Genomic DNA, 23,707 nt, shown 5'->3' on the forward strand with positions numbered 1-23,707 from the left:
ACTGCAGTTCCCATTACCCAGAACAAGACATAGGATAAACCCGGCTACCATTCAGGTAAAGTGTTTTTATGTATTAAGTATTTTATTGAGCATAGGCAATGAAATGCACCTCCGAGACATCTGTAGAGCCGACCCCACTCCAGGGAGGCCTAGGTCAGCGACCACACTGGCACCCAACACGAGGCCAGTGGGAACATCATGTATTAACACAGCAAGCCGCCTACAACCCCACTGGGCCGGCCGCGTCATAAGAGGTGCTACAACGGTGCAAGCTGATCAGAGCTAGTGCAATTCATGAAACAAAGAACTGTAAACAACCCCCCTACCCTTCCCACCCTAACCCTCCCCTCTCCTTGTCCATTTCCGGGCGTAGTCTAACGGATGTGGTCCATGATTAACAATCAGGTGGTGCTGCGCGCGCAGTGCCTGTGCGCTTACGGGTGTGCGTCTTGGGGTCTGGGAGAGGTGTTTCTGCCAGTCGTAGCAGGCGCAGGTAGCGCGGGCAGCTCACCTCCCGAAACTCCCCGGTAAGCAGAGTGAGGAATGGCCGCCAGAGCTCCGCAAAGTCCGCCCCCCTCCCTGCCGCCGCCAGTGATAGCTTCTCCATGCCCAGGATCGCCCATAGCCGGTGAAGCCACCCCAATTGCTGCGGAGCCTGAGTCGCCCTCCAGTGGGCCACGATGTTTTGGACTGCAGCCCCAAGTGCCAGAGTGATCAAGCGGCCTCTCCAGGATTTCAGAGGGTACATGAGGGCGTTCGGGAGGCCTAGAATAATGTATGCTGGGAAGCGCGGCAGCTGAGTGTCCAGGTGTGCGTCAATAAGATCCAGGATAGGGTCCCAATAGGGGCGCAGCGCCTCACAGCTCCACAGCAGGTGTTCCAGTGTCCCTTGTTCCCCACATCCCCTCCAGCACCTGTCGCTTATCCGGGCATCCCATTGATGAAGTCGCTCAGGGGTGTGGTACCAGTACGTGGCTACCTTGGTCAATGTCTCTGTGAGCCCGGTGTGGTGCGCCGAGTGTCTGGCCCTATGGTACACCCCCTCCCACTCTTTCCTAGTGAGCTGTCTCCCCAGGTCCCTTTCCCACCGGGCCTGACCTGCGTTGTATGTGTGTGCCTGGGTGAGGAGTAGCTGCTGATAAAGGTCTGAAATCAATTTCTTGTCTGAGGTGCGCGTCAGCAGCCACCGTTCGTAGGGTGTGAGGTGCCGCTGGGCCCCGGGCCGGATCGAGGGGTGGAGCACCCAGTGGCGCACCTGCAGGTATTGCAAGCGTTCCGATTCGGCCACGCCATAATCCGCCTTGACCTGCTGGAACGGGAGGACCCCCTTGATGTCGAACATGTGTCCCGCCGCTCTACAGGGCGTCGTCCGCCACGTCGTGAACGTTCCGGGGACCAGGCCCGGCGAGAAGTCTGGGTTCTCAAAGATGGGAGTCATAGGCGAGGGGAAGGTGGTCAGCCCCTTGGCCACGGCCACTCTGTCCCACACTCGCAGGGCGGTGCTAGTGATTTCAGAGGCGTACAGGTTAGGGGGGCGGTGACGGCGTGGTAGGAAAGGCACGCCCTGGAGGGTACGGCCGGCCACTGCCTGGTCCAGGAAGAGCCAGTGTTTGCCGGATTCCAGCTGGAACCATTCTACGAAGGTGCGCAGCTGCGCTGCCTGAAAGTACAGGGTGAGGTCGGGCACGCCGACCCCCCCGTTCGCTGGGGGCAGGGTGGCGAGAGTGTGCTTAAACCTAGGCCGCCGGCCGTTCCAAATGAACCGCGACAGGTCCGATTGGGTTTGTTGAAGCCAGCCCTGCGGGGGGTTCAAGGGGAGCGTCTGAAACAAATACAGAATCTGCGGCAGCAGAGTCATTTTGACTGCGGCAATTCTGCCGAGCCATGACAGTGTGAGCGGCTTCCAACGCCGGAGCTGCTCCCGAAGTTTGAGTGTAAGGGCCCCGTAGTTGACTCGTGCGGTACTCCTGACGGAGGGAGCCAGGCGGACGCCCAGATACGGGACGGTTGCGTCCGACCACTGTACCTTGAATTCCGATTTAATCTCGGCCACCACGTCTGGGTTCAGGGAGATGTTCAGGGCTTCAGATTTGGCTTCGTTGATTTTAAAACCCGAGGCTAGGGCAAAGGTGTGGAGCTCCACAAAGAGAGCACGCAGGGATTGCATAGGGTTGGTGAGAGATAGCAGGACGTCGTCAGCGTACAAGCTGATCTTATGCGTATCGGCACCAAATTTGATACCAGATATGAGCGCATGCTGCCGTACCCTCTGAGCCATCGGCTCCATGTATAGGGCGAATAGAAGCGGCGACAGGGGGCAGCCCTGGCGCGTGCCTCTGCCGATGTCGAACCTCGGGGAGGTGTGGCCGTTCACCCTGACCGTGGCGTTGGGCCGGCGGTAGCAGTTGAAGATGCGGTGGCGGAGCTTCTCGCCAAATCCGAAGTGGCGGAGAACCTGGTCGAGGTAGGGCCAATGCACTCTGTCGAATGCTTTCTCCGCATCAATGGTGAGGAGCATGCAGCCCGGTTTAGTGCGCGACCCGGCCTCAATGAGGTGTAACACTCGCCTGGTGTTATCGCTAGTCTGCCGTTGGGGGATAAAGCCCGCCTGGTCAGGGTCTACCAGCTGCTGCATGTAAGGCGCAATGCAGCCCGCTAGAATGCCAGTGTAGAGCTTCAAGTCTACATTCAGCAGCGAGATGGGCCTGTATGAGCTACACGTCGCCGGGTCGCGGCCCGGTTTGGGGATGACAGAGATGGACGCCTCCAGCAGGTCCGGGTGGATGGCACCAGGCGTGTCAAAGGTGTTAAACAGGTCGCGCAAGAGGGGGGCAAGCTGCTGGCAAAAGGTCTTGTAGAAGGCCGCGGTATAGCCATCGGGTCCCGGGGATTTCCCCACCTTGAGGCGGGCAATAGCAGAGATGACTTCCTCCAGGCCAATGGGCCGTTCCAAGAAGTCCGCTTGGGCTTGGTTGAGGGAGGGGAGCTCCGCGCCCTGCAGGTAGGCCGGGCCGGCGAGTGGGTCCAGGTGGTCCGCGTCGTATAGCGCCGCATAAAAGGTGCCAAAGGTCGCCGCAATCGCCGCGTCCTCCGTGATCTGGCTGCCATCAGCCGACCGGAGGGATCGCACCTGCTGCCTTTGGGTTTGCGCCCGTAGTCTGCTCGCCAGAAGCTTCCCGCATCGGTCGCCTCCGGTATAATAGGCGTGCTTAAGGCGCATAGCGGCGTATTCCGCTACATCTTGGTCCAAAGCCGCCAACATTTTCCGCTCGGCGCATAATTGGCGCCATGCCCTCGCCGCTCCCGTGCGCTGGTGCATCTGTTCTAGTTCCGCCACCCGTTGGGTAAGCTCGGCACGCTTCAGCGCCCTGTCCCTGTTGTTGGCGGTGGCTATGGAGATGAGTTCCCCGCGGAGGACCGCCTTGAGGGCAGCCCACTGAGTGGCCTTCGAAGTGTCATCATTGGCGTTGTGTTCCAGGAAGCGGTCGATCGCAGCAGTGAGGCGTGTTTGGGTGTCGGGCAACTGCAAGAGGCCGTCTCGCAGCCTCCAGTGTCGTTGCGGGGCTGGCATGGCGCCTACACGAAGCGTCGTCACTACAGGGGAATGATCCGAGAGCGCGGCCGGCAGAATCTCCACTTCCTCGACCTGCTGCGCCAGCTGAGTAGAGCACAGGAAATAATCCAGCCGCGCATACGTCTTGTGTGCCGCCGAGTAGTACGTGTATGCTGTGGTCTGGGGGTGCATGTGTCGCCATAAATCTATGAGGCCCAGGTCCGCCACGTGCGTGTGTCCTGCTGCCGTGAGTGCTCCCACCTGCCCGGATCTCTGGCCTGAGCGGTCCGCCGTGTTGTGAAAAACAATGTTAAGGTCTCCCCCTAACAACAGGTGCGTGCGTGTGGTGGATGTAGCGGACTCTAGTGCCGTATGCAAGAACCGTTCCTGTCCTTCGTTCGGGCCATAAACTGAGCCCACTAGCAAGGTATGGCCCGCAACCTGGAAGCTATAAAGCAGAAGTCGCCCCCTAATTTCGGCTTCTTTCTGGAGGACCCTCCCCTCGAAGGATTTAGCCACTAGAATCGCCACCCCCGCTGTTTTCTTCGGGGAGGAGGAGAAGAACTGCCAGGGAAAGGCGCGTGACTTGAGTCTGTGCTGATCGCTGCGCACAAGGTGTGTCTCCTGGAGGAGGCAGATATCCGCCTGGGAGCGCTCGAGACAGGAGAGGATCGCTTTGCGCTTGTTCGGGCTATTAAGACCCCGCAAGTTGAGCGAAAGCACCGTTAGGTGACGTGTCATGTCTGGGGTAACAAGGGAGATGCTATTCCCCACCCGGAGGTGGCCGCTATAGACCAACAGGCTGCAAGAGACGCTGCGCAGGGGGTCCTACCGACTCCTACCATGATGTCACAATCCCCTGGACAAGGAGAGCCCACCCACCCCTCCCCTAGCCCCCCCCAACTCCCCCCCCATCCCCAACTGCCCCCCCCAACCTCCCAGGAGAACCCCCCAACCCCCCCCCTCTTCCCCCAACTCCCCCCCAACCCCAACTGGTGCAACTCCCCCCTCCCCCCAAACCCCATTAGTGCAATGCTCGATTCTCTTTACGGGTGCAAGCACCGATGGAATCCCCCCCCCATTCCCGCCCTCCGCCCCTGCAACCAAAAAGAAGTCCGAATCAACATAGTCCCAGGTCCAGGTGAAAGTCCGCTGGACCCGTGGTGAAGGAAACACTTGGTGTGTGGTCAATGGCGACGGTGATGTCGGGCACCGCGCCTCTCCACGTGGGTCAGCCATCAAAGGGACGGCGTAGACACAACGCGAGTCAGCGAGGCTTCGCCCCCGCCGCCGGAGTGAACAGTCCCGGCCAGGTCATGTCTTGGCAGCGCCGTGTGACCGTGGTAGAGTTCAATCGTGCTCTTTATTCGCCAGGCCTTGTGCGACCGTCTCCACCGCCGCTCGTTGGCCCTCTGTTATTTCTTTGGTGGCGGGGCGTCGCGGCCTGTGTCGCCTCCGCTGTTGCCGCCATTTTCCCGGCATGTCCTCGTTGGGGGCAACCCCCGCCCCGGGGTTCTCGGCCTCCGACGGTTCCTCAATGTCCAGAAGGGCGCAGGCCTCCTTGAGGGAGCGTATCTGGTGGAGGTTATTGCCCATCTTAAACACAAGGCGAAAGGGGTGCCCCCAGCTGTATGAGATGTTGCGTTTCCGCAATTCCGCTGTGACGGGTCGGAAGAGGCGCCTCTTCTCCAGGGTCAGTGCTGCGAGGTCCTGATAGAGGGCAGGGGAGTGCGCGCCAAAGGACACCGGCGCCATCCGGCGCGCATTGGCGAGGATCTCCTCCTTGGTTCGAAAGTCTTGGACGCACACAAGGATGTCCGCTGGGTGAGCTGTGGCCGCTCTGGGCGGGCCCGTTCTGTGCACTCTATCTAGGCCCAGGGGCGCATCCGACGGGCGTCCCAGGATGTGGTTGAACAGCTCCCGGGTGAATTGGAAGAGGTCCTCCGTGTCAGGGGAGTGCTTCACCCCCCGGATCCTTATGTTGTGCCGCCTGGAGCGGTTCTCCAAATCTTCGGCGTGCGTTTGAAGGTCCACCTGTTGGTCGTGAATGCGCGCCAGTTCCTGCCGCAGTGCTTCAATCTCTATGTCCCGTGCGTCGCTCTTCGTCTCCAGCTCTGCCACCCTCTCACCAATGGCGTCGGTATCGCGGCGCGCCTCTTTTATCTCGTCCTGGAGTTCTTTCTTTAATTCCTGAATGTCCTCGCGAAGTCCCATGAAGAGCGACTCCAGGAAGGAGCGCGTGATTGGGCCCTCAGTATCCGGCTGCCCCTGGGCTGGCGAGGCCTGGTGTTTCTTCTCGGCGCCCCCGCGTTGGCTGGCCGCCGAGGCGTCCGCCTTCTTCCCCAGAGCGCCGGGGGTGAAGAGGTCCGCGATGGAGCGGTCCTTCCTCGTCCTGGCGGTGGACATGGTCCGTGTGGCGTCTCCTGTCTAGCAACCCTCTGTTATTGGACCGCAGGCCCAGGCCGTTGATGCCGCTGTGTCTCCTGGCGCCCAGCCTGGGGATGGCGGTGCGCTGCGCTTGCTCTCCGCGAGTCCAGTCGGTGCTCACAGCGCGGCGCGGCCTCCGCAGTGTGGGTATGGGTGAGCGGGTTCCGCCAAAGGGCGCCAACCAGGTGCGGAATGGGCCCGCCTCGTGCCCCGGGGGTCTGGGCCAGTGTCGGGGTCGCCGCAGGGGCCTGTGGAGTGGGAGCAATGCAGGCTGCGTGGACAGGCTCCCCGCCTGCGTGTTGGCTCTGCTCTCGGTGAGACCCCCAGATGCCTCCGCGTCGTCGCGCCGGTCAGTGGACCAGGAGGGGGGGGAGGGCGGCGGTCATTCCCAGGGTGCAGAGTAGGCCCCCGTCGCCCTCCCACGTGGTTGTGGTGCCGGTGCGCCAAAAAATGGCGGGCTGCCGCAGGTGATCACTCCTCACGCGCCAATGAAGCTCCGGCCTCGCGTTGCGGGCTGCAGCAGGTGATCGCGCCGGACGCGCTGATGGAGCCCTGGCTTGGCGGGTCGGATCGCGTGTGTGCGGCGAGGGGTGGGGGGGCGCCTGGTACCACTGTCCCAACCCCCCCGTACCTCCGTTCCAGAGAGCTGCAGGCCGGGACACCAGGGGCCACCAGGTCCGGCGATTGGAGCCGGCGACAGCCCGGGCAATGTCCGCTTCCAACGTGTGCTGGGGCCGGCAGGTCCGCAGTAGCTTCCACGCAGAACCGTGGGAAGCCTCGCGCGTAGCCGCGCGGGCCGGACCCGCCGCTTCAGCCGATGCCTGCCCCGTGTGCTCTCAGACGGCGCTGTGGCTCCGCCCTCCTCGGCCTCGTTTTCGGCCGCGCTCTCGGCACTCTGAGCGCGCTAGGCCCCAACGGTCGCCGCCTCCGCAGTCAGACAGGTCACGGGTCCGGCCGTCCCCGGGCTCAGGACCGGACCAGCAGATCACCGCTGCTGCGCCGTCGGCGCCAGAAGTTTCTCGGGACCGGTCACGGCCGGGTAAGTGCTGTGGTCGTGCTAGATTCGGTGGCCGGCGGCGGGAGCTCAGCAAAGCACGTCCGCTCACACCGCCATCTTGGCCACGCCCCCGGTAAAGTGTTTTTAAATGCAGAAGATCCAAAGTGGTCTTAGGAGATGAGGCTATAGAATTGACACTTAAATAGTGTTTCTTTTCTACTTTACACACATGCAGATAGTAATGACAATGCCCTGAAGAGAACTCGTAATTCATGTATGAAGATCGAAACGCGTCGGCAAGAAAGGGGATAAAAATAACAGCACCCATAACAAACAACTAACACGACCAAAAACTATTGTTGTGTAACGATTGGTACAATTCATGTGTCGTGATATCTCCTTTCATTTGTGATTTTGTCTATTACTGCTCAAATAATTTTTCACTGTTGGCTATTGTGATTTTTCTTGTGGAATAGTCTGAATACAGACGTAAATGCTTTGTTGTGTACAGTGTATGTACTTGGTGATTTGTTTCTTTCTTTTGTGTTAAACATTATGTTTAAACTGGTACATGTATATGTCATATTTGTGGTGTTCTTTGTCTGACATGTAAAGTTAAGAACTTTCCAAATAATTGGTGAATTCAAGGTACAAATAAATATACCGAACATATCTAACCCCAGTGGATGTGTTGCTTATAACTAAGAGCTTTTTCCAAAAAACAAGTGGGGGGGCACTCTTTTCATGTAAAACCTCACAGACAACAACATCCTGGACCTGTCCCGATCCGGTTTCAGATGAAACCACAGCACCGAGACATCCCTCATCGCCGCCACAGACGACATCAGGCGCCAATTAGACAACGGCGAAACATCTGCCCTCCTCCTCCTGGACGCTCGAGGCCGCCTTTGACATGGTCTGCCATGGCACTCTAAAAACACGCCTCCAAGAAGCCGGTATCCAAGAGAAGGCCCTCGACTGACCACATCCTTCCTCTCCGACAGATCCCAGAGCGTCCGCCTCCCACCTTTTCGATCCAAAGCCACCAACATCATCTGCGGCGTCCCCCCGGGGCTCCTCCCTCAGCCCGACGCTGTTCAACATCTACATGGCCCCCTCGCACAAGTGGCCCGCCACCACAACCTCAACATCATCTCCTACGCCGACGACACTCAGCTCATCCTCTCCCTCACCAAGGACCCACGCACCGCCAAAACCAACATCCACGACGTAATGCAGGCCATCGCCGACTGGATGAGGAGCAGCCGTCTGAAACTGAACTCTGACAAGACGGAGGTCCTCATCCTCGGACCCAATCCCTCAGCCTGGGACGATTCCTGCTGGCCAACCTCTCTGGGGACAGCACCGACACCATCCGACCACGCACGCAATCTTGGATTCATCCTCAACTCCTCCCTCTCCATGTCCAAACAGGTCAACGCCGTCTCCTCCTCTTGCTACAACACCCTCCGCATGATCTACAAGTGGATCCCGACCGAAACAAGAAGAACGGTGACACAGGCCCTCGTCAGCAGCAGGCTGGACTATGGCAACGCACTCTATGCCAGAATCCCAGCCAAACACCTACGACGACTACTGCGCATCCAAAATGCCTCCGCCCGACTGATCATCAACGTCCCCCGCCGCAGCCACTTCACCCCCCACCTGAGAAACCTACGCTGGCTCCCCGTCGACAAGAGGATCACCTTCAAACTCCTCACCCACGCACACAAAGCAGTCCACAACGCCGGACCAGCCTACCTGAACAGCAGACTCAGCTTCCACACCCCCACCCGCCAGCTCCGCTCCGCCAGCCTCGCCCTCGCCGCCGTCCCCCGCATCCAACGAACAACCTCAGGCGGCAGATCCTTCTCCTACCTCGCCGCCAAGGCCTGGAACACCCTTCCTACCCACCTACGGCAGACCGAAACCGAAGACCTACTCGCCTTCAGAAGACTCCTCAAGACCTGGCTCTTCAAAGAGTAGCGAAGCTCTCCCCCCCCCTCAGCGCCTTGAGGCCCTCACGGGTAAATAGCGCACTCTACAAATAGTTTGATTGATTAATTACCAAAGTCACATTCCCGATTAATATTAATTTTACTCTCGATGATGTACAACTTGCCCTGAAAGCCAGTAACAGTAATAAGGCTCTGGGACCAGATGGGGCGCCCATAGATATATTTAAATATAATCCAGAGCTATGGGGCCCCATTTTAAAACAGGTACTTGTAGCAGCATGCAAAGTCGGTTTATTTGGCTCATGGTCAGAATCACTAATGGTCCCAATCTTTAAAAAAGGCGATAGATCAAATCCAATATGCTATCGGCCAATCTCTTTACTTGACTCGGTGGGAAAAGTGTTGGGACGCATCATTTTAAATCGTATACAGGAATGGGCCGAGGACAATAAAATACTGACCGACCTGCAATTTGGCTTTTTGAAGGCCTGGGAACTATAGAACAAGGCCTAAATGTAACTATTATGATAGAAAAATACACAAGGGCAAAGAATGGGAGACTGTACCTGGCCTTCGTTGATCTCTCCACAGCCTTTGACTGTGTATGTCACGAGAAACTGTGGAGAACGCTCGAAGCAATGCGAGTCGAATCGGCTCTAGTACAAGTGGTAAGAGGATTATATTCGAATGCCAGAGCCAGGGTAAGGTTTGGACCTAACGGAGAAATCACCACTTTATTCGGCGTAGAAAGGGGGGTCAGGCAGGGCTGTGTCCTAGCACCCTTCTTATTCACCCTGTACACAAATGGTTTAGATCGGGTGATGCTTGAGGGGTGCAAGGACTTGCCCCTGGTTCAAAATAGACTGATACCGACCCTACTCTACGCCGATGATGCCGTGATAATGGCCCGAACATCAATAGAGCTACAGCGGGCTCTGCATAAATATAACGAATACATGGAAAGTCTTGATCTAAAGATAAATGCTACAAAAACCTTTATAATGGCCTTTGGGAAAGCTACGAGGAAAGGGAAATCTATTTTTATCTGTAGCAGTAAACTTGAATACACAAAATCATATCCATATCTGGGTATTCTCATGGATAATAAGGGTTCCTGGCAGGAGGCCATGAGGGCAAAAAAACTCTTATTTATGAAATGCACGACTGCTCTTGTAAATTTTGCCCAGAAGCTAGGAAAAAGACCACCCTTGGAGCTGATAAAGATATACGAGGCCAAATGCGATAGTGCAGTTTTATACGGGGCGGGGATTTCGGGATATTGTAATGTATCAGCAATACAAAAAGTTGAAAACGCTTTCATCCGCTATGTATTGGCAGTCCCATCCTCTACTTCAACGTTTGTCTGTCATTCAGAGCTGGGACTGCAGTATATAACGGATAAAATAGGAGTCCAGCCACCCTTATTGTGGCATCGTATTTGGGCGTCAACAAAGACAACTTTTAATCAAAGCGTTATAAGCGATTCCCTTAAACTAGAGAAAGCCCTGATATTAGATGGCTGAAATAAATTAAAGATTTTATGCTGGACTTGGGACAGCCTGAGTATTTCAGTAATCCATCAAAGCTGAATAGCATTTCCAGAAAAGATTTTAAAAAACAGTGTATGCTTCACATGGACAGTTTGCCAAAACCAGTCGATTCTTTCCACCTTAAGAATGCAACCATATCTGACTTATCAGTTAACTGGATATGAAAGATTCGTATTGGTCAGATTCAGACTAGATTGCTTTTATCATTTAGTGTCGTTCCCTGAAACAAGCGATTGGTCTAGAAACTTAGGACCATGCCAGTGTGATGGGGTTGCAGCCCAATCAACAATACACATTGTGTTATTTTGCAAATATTATGGGGTATATAGAAAAAGATGGATCATCCCAATTTTGAAAATGTGGGTCTGAGGCAATGTCGCCCAGCTTACTTTGCACTCCAATTATTGGAGAAGGATTGTTATGCAAAAAATATAGCATTATTTTTAAAAACTGTTTTCATATCACAGAAAAATGCAAAACTATTTTAAAAAAAGACTTTTCTATTTTGTATAAAGCATTTCTGTAAATTATGAATTTGTTCAGATGAAATGACTAGACTGTTGCTTTGGAAACACGTGACAATTTTTTATAATACAATGGATGGTTCTTTTTTTAAAACTAAAGATTTTAAATGTTTACATTCTGTATTTGTATGCTACGCTTTTATGGTTTTTAAGTCTTGAAAAGAAACTGAATAAAGTGAATTTGATTTCATAACTCTACCTCATACTTTAGTCCTTCAATGTTGCATATTTCTTGTAGCCTTGACAATGGTAAAGCTCTGCACAGTGGTTTTGGGTCTGTCATTATGAAATTGGTGTTTCACAGTGACAAATGAAATATTTTCCATGTTTCACCGGTTCCTTTGACAAGTGGGTGTTATAGCACTGTATGTTGTTCAATAAATACAGCCAAACATGTAATGTATACATGGTGTAGAGTCAAAATATTGAGTTTTTAATATTGACTAGACATAATATCGAGTTAAAAATATAGAATGGACATAATATTGACTAGACATAATATAGACTACCAAAATATCGACTAGAAAATTTTAATATTGAATAGAATGGACATAATATCGAATCAAAAATATAGAATGGACATAATATCGACTAGGCATAATATAGACAACAAAAATATCGAATTTAAGGTAAGTTGATATTAATTTTTATTTTTTGTGTAATATAATTCTGTAGCGGGTTGTGGGTTTATAGGGGAATAGGGTGGGAAGTAATTTAATTATAATTAATAAATAGGAAGGAATGAATCTTTCTTTATGCAGTTTTACAAAATAGAAAACCATAAAAGCAGCATTATGAGCAAAGAAACGCAATTATCACATAATACACAGTTTGTACAAGTTAAAACTGGAATTTCACACTAACATTATCAGTTACTATCGTTACTATCTGTACAGAATAAAAAATTATTATTTACAAATGTATTTTATGTTTAAAAAAGGCATTTCAAGAAGTTGACGTTGTGATAACAAATGCATTCAGACTCTAGAAACTGCAGACGCAACATAGCTGGGGGACATTGCCTTATACCCCATAATTTTAGCAAAGGTAACAGCCAAATTTTCTGATGATCATGATAGAATTTACAAAACAAAAGAGTATGTATGGTCGTCTGCTCAGATGTTTCATCACAGGGGCAAGGCATAAGAATTTGCTCCCAACTACTTCTCATTGGAAATGCTACTAATCGATGGAAAAGATTTAATCTAAATCTCGTTAGAATTAGTCGCTCAAATACTTTAAGGTCGAGTGTTAAGTAGGGCTGAATTAGCAGGGTAGTCTGAACAGCAATTACATGTTGGGCAGAAGCTTTCGTGGCTTCGCTGGCAAGCCTTAAAGCTTCCAAATGGCTCAGTGCCCTTGCTTTTAGATCCTTCTTCGCAATCTCACGGATCTTCTCAGGTTTTATGTAGTAGGACTCTAGACTTAAATCAGTTAAGAAATTTCTCACATAGAGGAGCCAGCTAATTTTTAGTGAATGATCTAATGCCATACAGTCTGCCATAATTTCCTTAGTCAACAGGTTCTTTTCAGAAGTCCAAATACGTCGCCAAAGTAAAAGTGGTTGGATTTTTGCAAGGTCCCTTAAATATGGGATCCCCAATTCCATGTGGCATGCCAATGTGGAAATTCGTTTGGGTGCCGCTAAAAGGAATCTTAAAAAGGTATTTTCTGCCACCTGCAGGGCACCAGTGTTTACATGCCCCCACAGTCCAGCCCCATACAGGGCTGTTGCCTGACATTTAGCACTATAAATCTTTAACAGTTCTACGGGGGACCTTTTGCTCAGTCTTTGTGAAAAATTTATAAGGGCAGCAATAGCTCTCCTTAGGAGGTGTTTACTTGCCTCAACTGCCGCTTTCCAATTCAATTTCTCATCAATTATGATACCCAGGTAGGGATAGTGGGCTGTAACTTCAAGTTTTTGATTATTAAGAAATATATCTTTGACCCGTTTTTTCCCTGTGCCTGCTACCATTACATATGTCTTCTTTATGTTTATATGTAAGTCAAGAATCCCCATAAAGTCTGCGCACCTGTCCAATGCCTTCTGTAGTTTGCGTGGGGTGCGAGCCAGTATCACGGCGTCGTCAGCGTGGAGCAGAGCTAGAATTGTACAAGGGGGCTGTCATCTTCGTCCACCAGCCCGCAGATGTTTTTACTACTCTGTGGACAGAGATGCAAATTAACCCCCCCCCCCCCCCAAATGTTCACACTACCTTTTTTTCCATGTTCCTGTCTGAGCTGGAAAAGTTTATCATGGAGATTGGACACAACCCTCAGGACCTGTCCTTCCTCTAAGTTATTATAAAAATTGAGAAGAAGGATGGACTCCTTGTCACTGAAAGAGAGACAGAGGAGCTGGGAATTAACGTCCAATTCTACTACGGTTACTTTCAATTCTTGAATTGTGTTTGCTATGAAGATGGCCAGTCCTCCCTTGGGCCTGCCCAAACTTCCCGCCAATGCTGGAGAGAAATAGGTTCTATATCCGAGTAGATGGAGTGCAATCGTAGACCATGTCTCCTGTAGGCAGATAATTTCATACGTCTCCAGGAAACTCATGGCACTACCATCTTCAACCTTCGGACGGAGGCCCGCAATATTCCAGAAAATGATGTTTAAAACTTGAGGGATGCCACCCACTAGGGGAGTAGGGTCTGGTTTCTCCCCTGGTTTCGCAATCAATGGTGGTCAATCGACCATCTCTAGGCAACTAATCTATTCGTCATCGGGATATCGCTCCATCCATCTCTATAGGGTGCCTCTCTGATATGATTCCTGAAAAAATTGCCTCCCCACTCCTCCCAGTCTCCCCCCGATGTTGAGGGCCCACTGTCTGCCAGGTTCCCTCACAGAACGGCCCATTTCGGTTTCTGGGCGGATAAAAAAAGGAAAGATGTTTTGTTCCTATGCCATTGTTTATATCGGCCTGACCCCATGAGCAAATATGATCGACTGTGCGAGGATCTTCAAAATTAACAATGACACAGTCTCCCTGAATAGTTTTCCTTCCATGCCCCACCCAGGGGGCCCTTCGTACCATGAGAATCTTACTCGACCAAATGGACGGTAATGGTCGATTCAGGTTTAACCAATGTAGGACCTTATTTTTTAATTACCAACCGGATTCTACAGCTGGATCGAGCAATTCTGGTACGCCGGTCATCACGACCACAAACGGGCTAACTTCGGGGGGCAGGTTAACAGTAAATCTGCTCTCAGAGGGTCCCCTATCCCAATTCCTATTGACGTTTGGGGCAGGGGTCTTAGGAGTCTTATTATTTTGTTCCAAATTTATTTGTGGAATTGGGTTTACAGGCTTTTCCACAGGTTGCCTTTCTATTACAGTAGGGGATTTTGGTTTTACTACTGGCCCTGAAGGTGCTAGTTTTTTGGTTTGTTGGACAGTTGGTTTATTAGTGATCTGCTTATTTCCCCCATCTTTCTGAATCCCAGTCTTTTTGTGTCCCGTGGTTTGGGGGATTTTTTGTGAGGGCTGTCGGTTCGATTAGCTGTTTTTCAATTTGCATTAATCTTGCTTCTACAGGAATAAAACAAAGTTGGAATAGTTCCCCCATTTTTCTTAGGAGTTGGCTGTTGGCCTCGTTTACATCATTTCCCCCTGATAAATTGACCAATTGGTCAGGGCTTATAGGTCCTAGGGTCTCCTCTGGGACTTGATTAGTGAGCGTTGTGTGCCTATCTTGGTTCCCTCTCCTTTTGGTGTAAGCTGACTTCTCCGCTTTCTTTTTTGGTGTCTCGCTTATCTGTTTGTCCTTAGATGCCTTTCGTTTTTCCTTTTTTTCCGCACTGCACCCTCCCTCCTACCTCTTAACTGCCTTACTTCTTCTGGTGTGGTTTGAATAACTAGTTCTGGAGTTTTTTCCAGTTCCAAACTTAGGGGCCTATTAGGATGACGGGCGGACTTCGTCCGCCCGTCATCCTAGCGGGGAATGGGACCGCCCGCCATAAGGGCGGGGGTGGCATTAGGATGTGCCCGCCACTGTGGTGGGCACATCCTGCATTTCTAGCATTGTGGCGGGCGGGGCGCTCAGCACCGCCCGCCACAATGCTAGAAATGCTTGTCAGCATTTGCAGATACAAAGCGGCAGGCACCACGCGGTGCCTGCCGCTTTGCATTTGCAAATGAAGGGGGGTACCATAGGTACCCCCCCATGTGCACCCCCCACCTGTACTTCACTCTGGGGGCCCACAGGGGGCCCCCAGAGTGAACACTGCATGCCTTTCCGTGGCGGCATTGCCGCCACGGAAAGGCATTGAGACCTGCCCATTGTAATATGGCGGGCGGTGTCTAACAGACACCGCCACCATGTTACTGGTTTTCCGCCCCGGCCGCAAGGCGACCGGGGCGGAAAACATGCGGGCGGTGTTTGTCACTGCTGCGGTCCCCTCTGCCATCGTAATATGGCGGGGGGAATGCAGGGAAGGATGGCGGGCGGATTGCCTCCGCCAGGGTGGCGGTGGCCACCGCTACCCTGGTGGAGGCAATCCGCCCGCCATCCTAATGGGCCCCCTAGTTGTGAATCGGATAATAATTGCGAGGCCGATAGATCAACTATGTTTGGTAGGCTGTGGATGTCGGCGCGAACTTCCAACAATCCGGGATCCCTAACCCGCTCAGGTGTTCTCGCAGTTGCTAGGTGGCCCATGGAAGATCTTTTTGCATGAGCTAGGTCTTGAGACACTCTGCGTTCCATGAGGGAGATACCTTGATCTATGAAGGTGTTTGCCCTGATAATAAAGCTATCCAAGGGACCTATAAGCTGGGCTTCTCCTGCAGCTGTTTTACTTCTACTTCCCCGTGTTGACATCATGTAAGCCTTAATGCAGTATACAGTCCGAAACGTGAAGCTTAAAGCATGTGGGAATCAATCAGCAAAGAGAATAATGGATCTAAAGTACATACAGTTTTGGGGCAAGTGTTGGACAGGAGTGGTTAGAGGGGTGGCCCGGTCCGGTCTCACACGATCTATAACGGGCTTAAACGGGCCCGCCCTTGGCCCGGGCTTCGCCCGGCGACCGTCCTCGCGCGTTTCGTGTGCGCGGACTGAGAGGTGCTTTAATAGGAGGGGGTGGGACGAAGCGGGAAGAGACCACAGGTGCGGCAGGTTGCTGAGCCGCAGGGCACAGTGGTCATCGCAGTCTCGCTCAGCACAAATGCTCCAAACTCTTCCTCCTAGGTCAGGTATCCAGGGTATTCAAAGCGGCAAAGGTTCCCAGTCACGAGCGGCACCCCGTTGGTATTTATTTAGAATTAATTGTTAATTAATTATTAATTGGTAATTAATTAAAATATAATTGGTAATTAATTTTAATTGATTAATTGATAAATATGTTAATTTTAGTAATTTATTTTCTGTAGTGGGTTGTGGGTTTTTAGGGGAATAGGGTGGGAAGTAATTTAATTATAATTAATTAAATATGTTATTCTATTCATTGGTATTTATTTAGAATTAAATGTTAATTAATTATTAATTGGTAATTAATTAAAATATAATTGGTAATTAATTTTAATTGATTAATTGATAAATATGTTAATTTTAGTAATTTATTTTCTGTAGCGGGCTGTGGGTTTATAGGGGAATAGGGTGGGAAGTAATTTTATTATAATTAATTAAATATGTTATTTTATTTATTGTTATTTATTTAGAATTAATTGTTAATTAATTATTAATTGGTAATTCATTTAAATATAATTGGTAAATAATTTTAATTGATTAATTGAATAATATGTTAATTTTAGTAATTTATTTTCTGTAGCGGGTTGTGGGTTTATAGGTGAATAGGGCGGGAAGTAATTTAATTATAATTAATTAAATATGTTATTCTATTCATTGGTATTTATTTATAATTAATTGTTAATTAATTATTAATTGGAAATTAATTGAAATATAATTGGTAATTAATTTTAATTGATTAATTGAAAAATATGTTAATTTTAGTAATTTCTTTTCTGTAGCAGGTTGTGGGTTTATAGGGGAACTAGCAGCCCGCCCCGACGTTGTCCGGGGGCAATGAGGCTTCAGGGCCAACCGCCCGCCCAGGCCCCCGCCCGGGCCCCCGCCTGCCCCGACATTGTCTGTGTCCTGGAGCCACCTCCCGCTCCCGGACCCCTCCCGCCCCGACATTTTACGTGTCCCTTTGCTTTACCTGAGCCTGCGCTCCTGACTTCACCGCCGCTCCTCGTCGCTCGTCATCGCTCCCCCCCGCCCGCCCGCCCGACGTTGTCCGGGGGCAATGAGGCTTCAGGGCCAACCGCCCGCCCCGACATTGTCTGTGTCCCGGAGCCACCTCCGGCCCCCCGGGCCCCTCCCCCCGACCTTTTACGTGTCCCATTGCCTTACCTGAGCCGGCACTCCTGACTTCACCGCCGCTCCTCACCGCTTCTCGCCGCTCCTCCCCGCCTGTCCGCCGCTCATGTCCACCGCTCCCCCTCGTCATCACGCACGTCGCTGCCAGCACTACGTCGCAGCCAGCGCTGCGTCGCGGCCGGGGCTACTTCCAGGGGACAACTTTTTTTTTTAAGTTACATTTTTAAATTTACGTTTAATTTTTATTTTATATAGCCTATGTCCATCTGCACACCCTGACATTTTCAACGATGTATCGGGTGTGTGGATTGGTGCTGTGATTCTAGAGTTTACCTGGCTCAAAGGTTTGTGTTCTCTCTTTATAATAGTGGTATAGATAGGGTGGGAAGTAATTTAATTATAATTATTTAAATATGTTAATTTAATTATTGGTATTTATTTAGAATTAATCGTAAATTAATTGTTAATTTGTAATTAATTAAAACATATTTTGAAATTTATTGTAATTGATTAATTGATAATTATGTTATTTTTATTACATTCATTTCTGTAGTGGGTTGTGTGTTTTTAGGGGAATAGCTTGTGAAGTAATTTAATTGTAAGTAATTACATTTTTTAATAAATAATTTATTGAGTTAAGTTTTTAAAATTATTTTTAAATTGTTAATTATTTTATTTTTAATAGGTAAATAATTATTATTAGTAGGTACTTTTTATTATTAAATAATTTTTATTTGTATTTTAAATTGATTATTTAATATATTTTACACAATTGTAAAATATTTTGTTAATTTGAAATTGGTGTTACTATTTATATTATTTATATTTAAATAAGAAGTATTTACTTGCCCTATTATTGCACTCACTGTAGTTGGAATAGTAATTTTACCCCTATGCTATCCAACGCTTTCCCTACTGTTACACTCACTGGAGTTGGAATAGTAATTTTTACCCCTACGCTATCCAACGCTTTCCCTACTGTTGCACTCACTGGAGTGGGAATAGTAATTTTTACCCCTACGCTATCCAACGCTTTCCCTACTGTTGCACTCACTGGAGTGGGAATAGTAAATTTTACCCCTACGCTATCCAACGCTTTCCCTACTGTTGCACTCACTGGAGTGGGAATAGTAATTTTTAACCCTACCTATCTAATGCTTTCCCTACTGTTGCACTCTCTGGAGTGGTAATAGTAATTTTTACCCCTACGCTATCCAATGTTTTCCCTACTGTTGCACTCACTGGAGTTGGAATAGTAATTTTTATCCTACGCTATCCAACGCTTACCCTACTGTTACACGCACTGGAGTTGGAATAGTAATGTTTACCCCTACGCTATCCAACGCTTTCCCTACTGTTGCACTCACTGGAGTGGTAATAGTAATTTTTACCCCTACGCTATCCGACACTTTCCCTACTGTTGCACTCACTGGAGTGGGAATAGTACATTTTACCCCTACGCTATCCAACGCTTTCCCTACTGTTGCACTCACTGGAGTGGGAATAGTAATTTTTACCTCTACGCTATCCAACGCTTTCCCTACTGTTGCACTCTCTGGAGTGGGAATAGTAATTTTTACTCCTACACTATCCAATGTTTTCCCTACTGTTGCACTCTCTGGAGTTGGAATAGTAATTTTTACTCCTACGCTATCCAACGCTTACCCTACTGTTACACTCACTGGAGTTGGAATAGTAATTTAAACCCCTACACTATCCAACGCTTTCCCTACTGTTGCACTCACTGTAGTGGGAATAGTAATTTTTACCTCTACCCTATCCAACGCTTTCCTTACTGTTGCACTCTCTGGAGTGGTAATAGTAATTTTTACCCCTATGCTATCCAATGTTTTCCCTACTGTTGCACTCGCTGGAGTGGGAATAGAAATTTTTACCCCTACGCTATCCAACGCTTTCCCTACTGTTGCACTCACTGGAGTGGGAATAGTAATTTTTACCCCTATGCTATCCAACGCTTTCCCTACTGTTGCACTCACTGGAGTTGGAATAGTAATTTTAACCCCTACGCTATTCAACGCTTTCCCTACTGTTGCACTCACTGGAGTTGGAATAGTAATTTTAACCCCTACGCTATCCAACGCTTTCCCTACTGTTGCACTCTCTGGAGTGGGAATAGTAATTTTTACACCTATGCTATCCAACACTTTACCCACTGTTGCCCTCTCTGGAGTGGGAATAGTAATTTTTACCCCTACGCTATCCAACGCTTTCCCTACTGTTGCACTCTCTGGAGTGGGAATAGTATTTTTTACCCCTACGCTATCCAACACTTTCCCTACTGTTGCACTCTCTGGAGTGGGAATAGTAATTTTTACCCCTACGCAATCCAATGCTTTCCCTACTGTTGCACTCACTGGAGTCGTTACAGTAAATGTAACCCTTTTGCTTTCCTACGGTAAAAATATTGTATATGTTTTGTAAATAATATATATATATATATATATATATATATATATATATATATATATATATATATATATATATATATATATGTATTAAAAATATATATTTTTTTAAGTTACATTAATTATTTCTCAATTTTACGTTTATTTAAGTATTTTAAATATGTTTAAAATAATTTGATTTATTATTATATTACTTTTAATTTACTTTTAAGACATTTAAAAAATTCGATATTTTAACAGTCTATATTTTTTACACTCGATATTTTGGAGTCGATATTTTTGTACTTACCTGTACTCCTGAAGATAGGAAGTCGATATTTTTGCAGTTGATATTTTGACCTCGATATTTTGTCCTCTCGATATTTTGTCTGTCAATGTTCTGTCAGTGATCTGTATACATTTGTGTACGTGTATGCCAACATCGATATTTTACCTAGTAGTTGATAAAATTGTAGTAGGGAGGAATTCACTGCAGATGTCTCCCGGATTAAAGTTAGTTTATTAACAACTCTATAGCACCCTCACGACCAGTCACCACAGCTCAACTGACAACAAGTCTGAAACTAAATGACCCTAAAAATGCACACACATAAATGTGCCATGTGAATTAAAGCTACAACATATCTCCTTTCTTTATACTTAGAATGAATTGTCAATCACATAAATCTAGAATACAAACAAGCATGAGAAAACGAGCACAACACACACACACCAACACTAAACTAACCACATGAAATACACCACATCAATCACTCCTGAACATACATACGGAGAACATATGAAACAATTGAAGAATAGTGTTGAATGCAAGCTAAGAAGTGCCAACAAACAGATACGCATGTGCTATTAATTGCATACAAAATCGTTTAACCATCCTGGTGGTCTGAGAGATCTTCTGACATGTTATTGTCTGTACACAGGTGATTCAGTTCTGTCAGCAAGAGAATTTCTGAATGCAATATCACCAGCAGGCTTGAGCCTGCTCCATATATGGTTTAAAACCCCCTTCGCCCCACAGAGCTTTTACACCCCCTTCGTCCGTGTCCACCATTTCTTTGCAAAAGTCACCTTTCTGAAACAAAGCCACTCGCCTCCAAGCCCACGTTTGTCCATTAAGCAGCCTTCCTCAGTTTGTTCCTATAGCTGCCACTTGGTATGGCCCCTTGAATTTAGAGAGCCCTCGATTCGATTTGTAAGGTTTAACCCCTTCAGCCATTCTCCCACTAGAATTCTATGTGCAGCATCCACCTCACTGGCTATTCCACTCCTCCCTTTGTTTACAAACGTCCGCATCCATCTGGATTTTAGCTTAGTCCCTGGAGACCTCCCCCGTATCATCTCAAATGGCGACTTTCCTCTCAATAAGTTTATGATTGTGTGATTTGCCCACAACATTTCCCTTATGGCTTCTTGGACATTTATTACATCCTCATCACCAGATTGTTGTAGAAAGGAATTCACTACAGAAGTCTCCTGGATTAAAGTGAGTTAATTGACAACTCTATAACGCCTCAGGTCCCACAGTTCAATGAAACACGAACTCCAATAACAAGAAGGCTGGACCTAAACGACCGTGAATATACACCCATAAACATTCCATGTAACTTAAAGCTACAACAAAATTATAATAGATTTTTATTTTATTTTACTTATTAAAATTGAGCTCATTTGGAGACTAAAACTGAGCTCATTTGGAGACTTGCTCTATCTTGCTGTAGCTAAGTTTGTATTCTCTACCTAAACTGTTGGCTTAGCTACCCATGGACTCTCAAAGTTCCATAGAGAATATCCTAGTTATCGAATCGCAGTGCTTTAGTATTGATGGCTGAGGCAACAGTGGCAAATGACTGTGCATCTACAGAATACTGCTCTGTAACCCCACACCTGGCCAAATTCGGGTGACCCTGTGCACGCGGGCACACTAGATGCCCACTCTGGGTTCCTGGACACAACGGGGACCCAGTCGTAGACAAAGAAGTTCTCTCCAGCTGTAGTCTCAGTTTTTTTCCTTGATTCACCGACTCAGGAAAGCAATTCCTAGAGCGCAAAACTAAAATTCCATCCCTTTTCTAAAATACTTAAGGAAGGTAGTGACCTGTGTTAGGGCAAAGTGGCGGGGCGGGGTTGGGAGCAGGAGTGGGACCGAGAACTTACCTGCTGCCTGCAGCCCACGGCATTGCCATCTTCTGCTCCTCTCATGGCTCCCAGCCTCAACTGCGGGCAATCCTGCAGCTGCTCTCCAGTATGAGAACAGCTTCAGGATTGGCCTGAGCTCCCTCTCTTTGCGCTCCCAGGGAGACTGGGAGCCTCTGCCTGCTGTCTCCAACCCGATAACGCAGCTCAGATTGGAGCCAGCTCAGTGGGCATGTGGGTTTGGACGGCCTGAAAACGGCAGGCCAAACCCATATACGTACCAATACCAATGCCTACCACTTCCCCTTGTGACTGCCCCCATGATGGCCCCGCCCCCAGGACTCGGCACTTAGAAGTTGAAAAATAAAATGATAAGTCCCTGCTCGCAGAGGAGCTGCTGCAGGGACTAAAAGCCCCCCTGCTAGCTATGGATAGCTAGAGATGGTCGCTCGTCTCTACCCTCCTCACTAGTCTTTACATCCTCAGGCCCCCGCCGTCACTATGCTCTGGTAGGGCAGTGGGGTGATGGGAGGTGGAACTCTTTGGCTTGTCTTTACCAAGAAATGCAATTCTTTTGCCACTTTTTTGAGTTGTGCACTGTTTGGAAATGGAAGTAGCGGGTGCAACAATTAACAATCATTTAAGCTGTTTATGGGGTCAACATTGAAATTATAAATCTGCCTGTCAAAGCCAAAAAGTCCACCTCCCTCCCATACTCCTTCAGAGAGTGTTAATAGCTAAACTAAAACACTGAGTGATGTCATGTTTAAAAAATATTTATATAGCTGCACTCTCAACTGAGGCACAATGAAAACTTGGACACAATGTATACATTCACAGTCAGATTTTGACAATGATAATGTATTCAGTCGTGCCATGAAAAGTTTTGTATTATACTCTTTCTTTGCATTTTGGTTCTGTACTTTTTAATGGGAGAACAAAACTGAAATTCCCAGATCCAAAGAAATAAATGGATGGCACGAACTAGCCCCACCTCAGAAGGGGCAAGGATATTTTAAAGTGTATCACAATGGGACAGTCAAAGTGTTTAATTGTTGCCTGCACTATGCTTTGCAAATACTACATAAATCTCAGAGTGCCTCATTTTAAGCCATCTAATCATTGTTTGTCTCTGTTTTCTGGCACCTGCAGTTCTGCTATTATAAAGGCTTAACTAAAACCAAATGTGCGGGGGAAGTGTAAATGAATGAACAGGACACACAACTCACGATTGCCAAGGAGTTAATATTATTCAGCCCACACTGTACAGGCTCTGGCTGAATGTAGATTGATACTCCTTGAACTGAACATGCACTATGTGTGTGTGTGTGTGTGCACGTGTGTGTGTGTGTGTGTGTGTGTGTGAGAGAGAGAGAGAAAGGTTTGTACTGTATCTGTTCTGTATTCGTTAGAGACTCTTGCACTATACATATATAACCTATGTTATAATTTTTGGAAGTATGAAAAAAGGTTTGTGCTGATGTGTTGAGCGCATGGAACCATTGTTTATCAAACCTGCTGAGGCGTGTACAAGAGGAGTCCACACTCTATGCCCATTTCAATTGTGGCCTCTTTGCTGAGACTGCAAACAGTTATCTGTACTGCACTGGATAGCAACCCTGTTCTAAAGTCATGATTCTGTGAGCTTAAACAAATAGTCCTGCTGAGATCCTGTACTGTTCTGCTAACAACATATCATTTGTGCTGAGAAGAATTGACACTGTTCGTTTAAATGTATTGCATTCATGCTAAGAATTTCGGATAATGTACCACTACACATAAATCATCCCTTTGAAAAGTGATT

Source organism: Lissotriton vulgaris, chromosome 7 (genome assembly GCF_964263255.1).
Source record: "Lissotriton vulgaris chromosome 7, aLisVul1.2, whole genome shotgun sequence".
Classification (NCBI taxonomy): Eukaryota; Metazoa; Chordata; class Amphibia; order Caudata; family Salamandridae; genus Lissotriton; species Lissotriton vulgaris.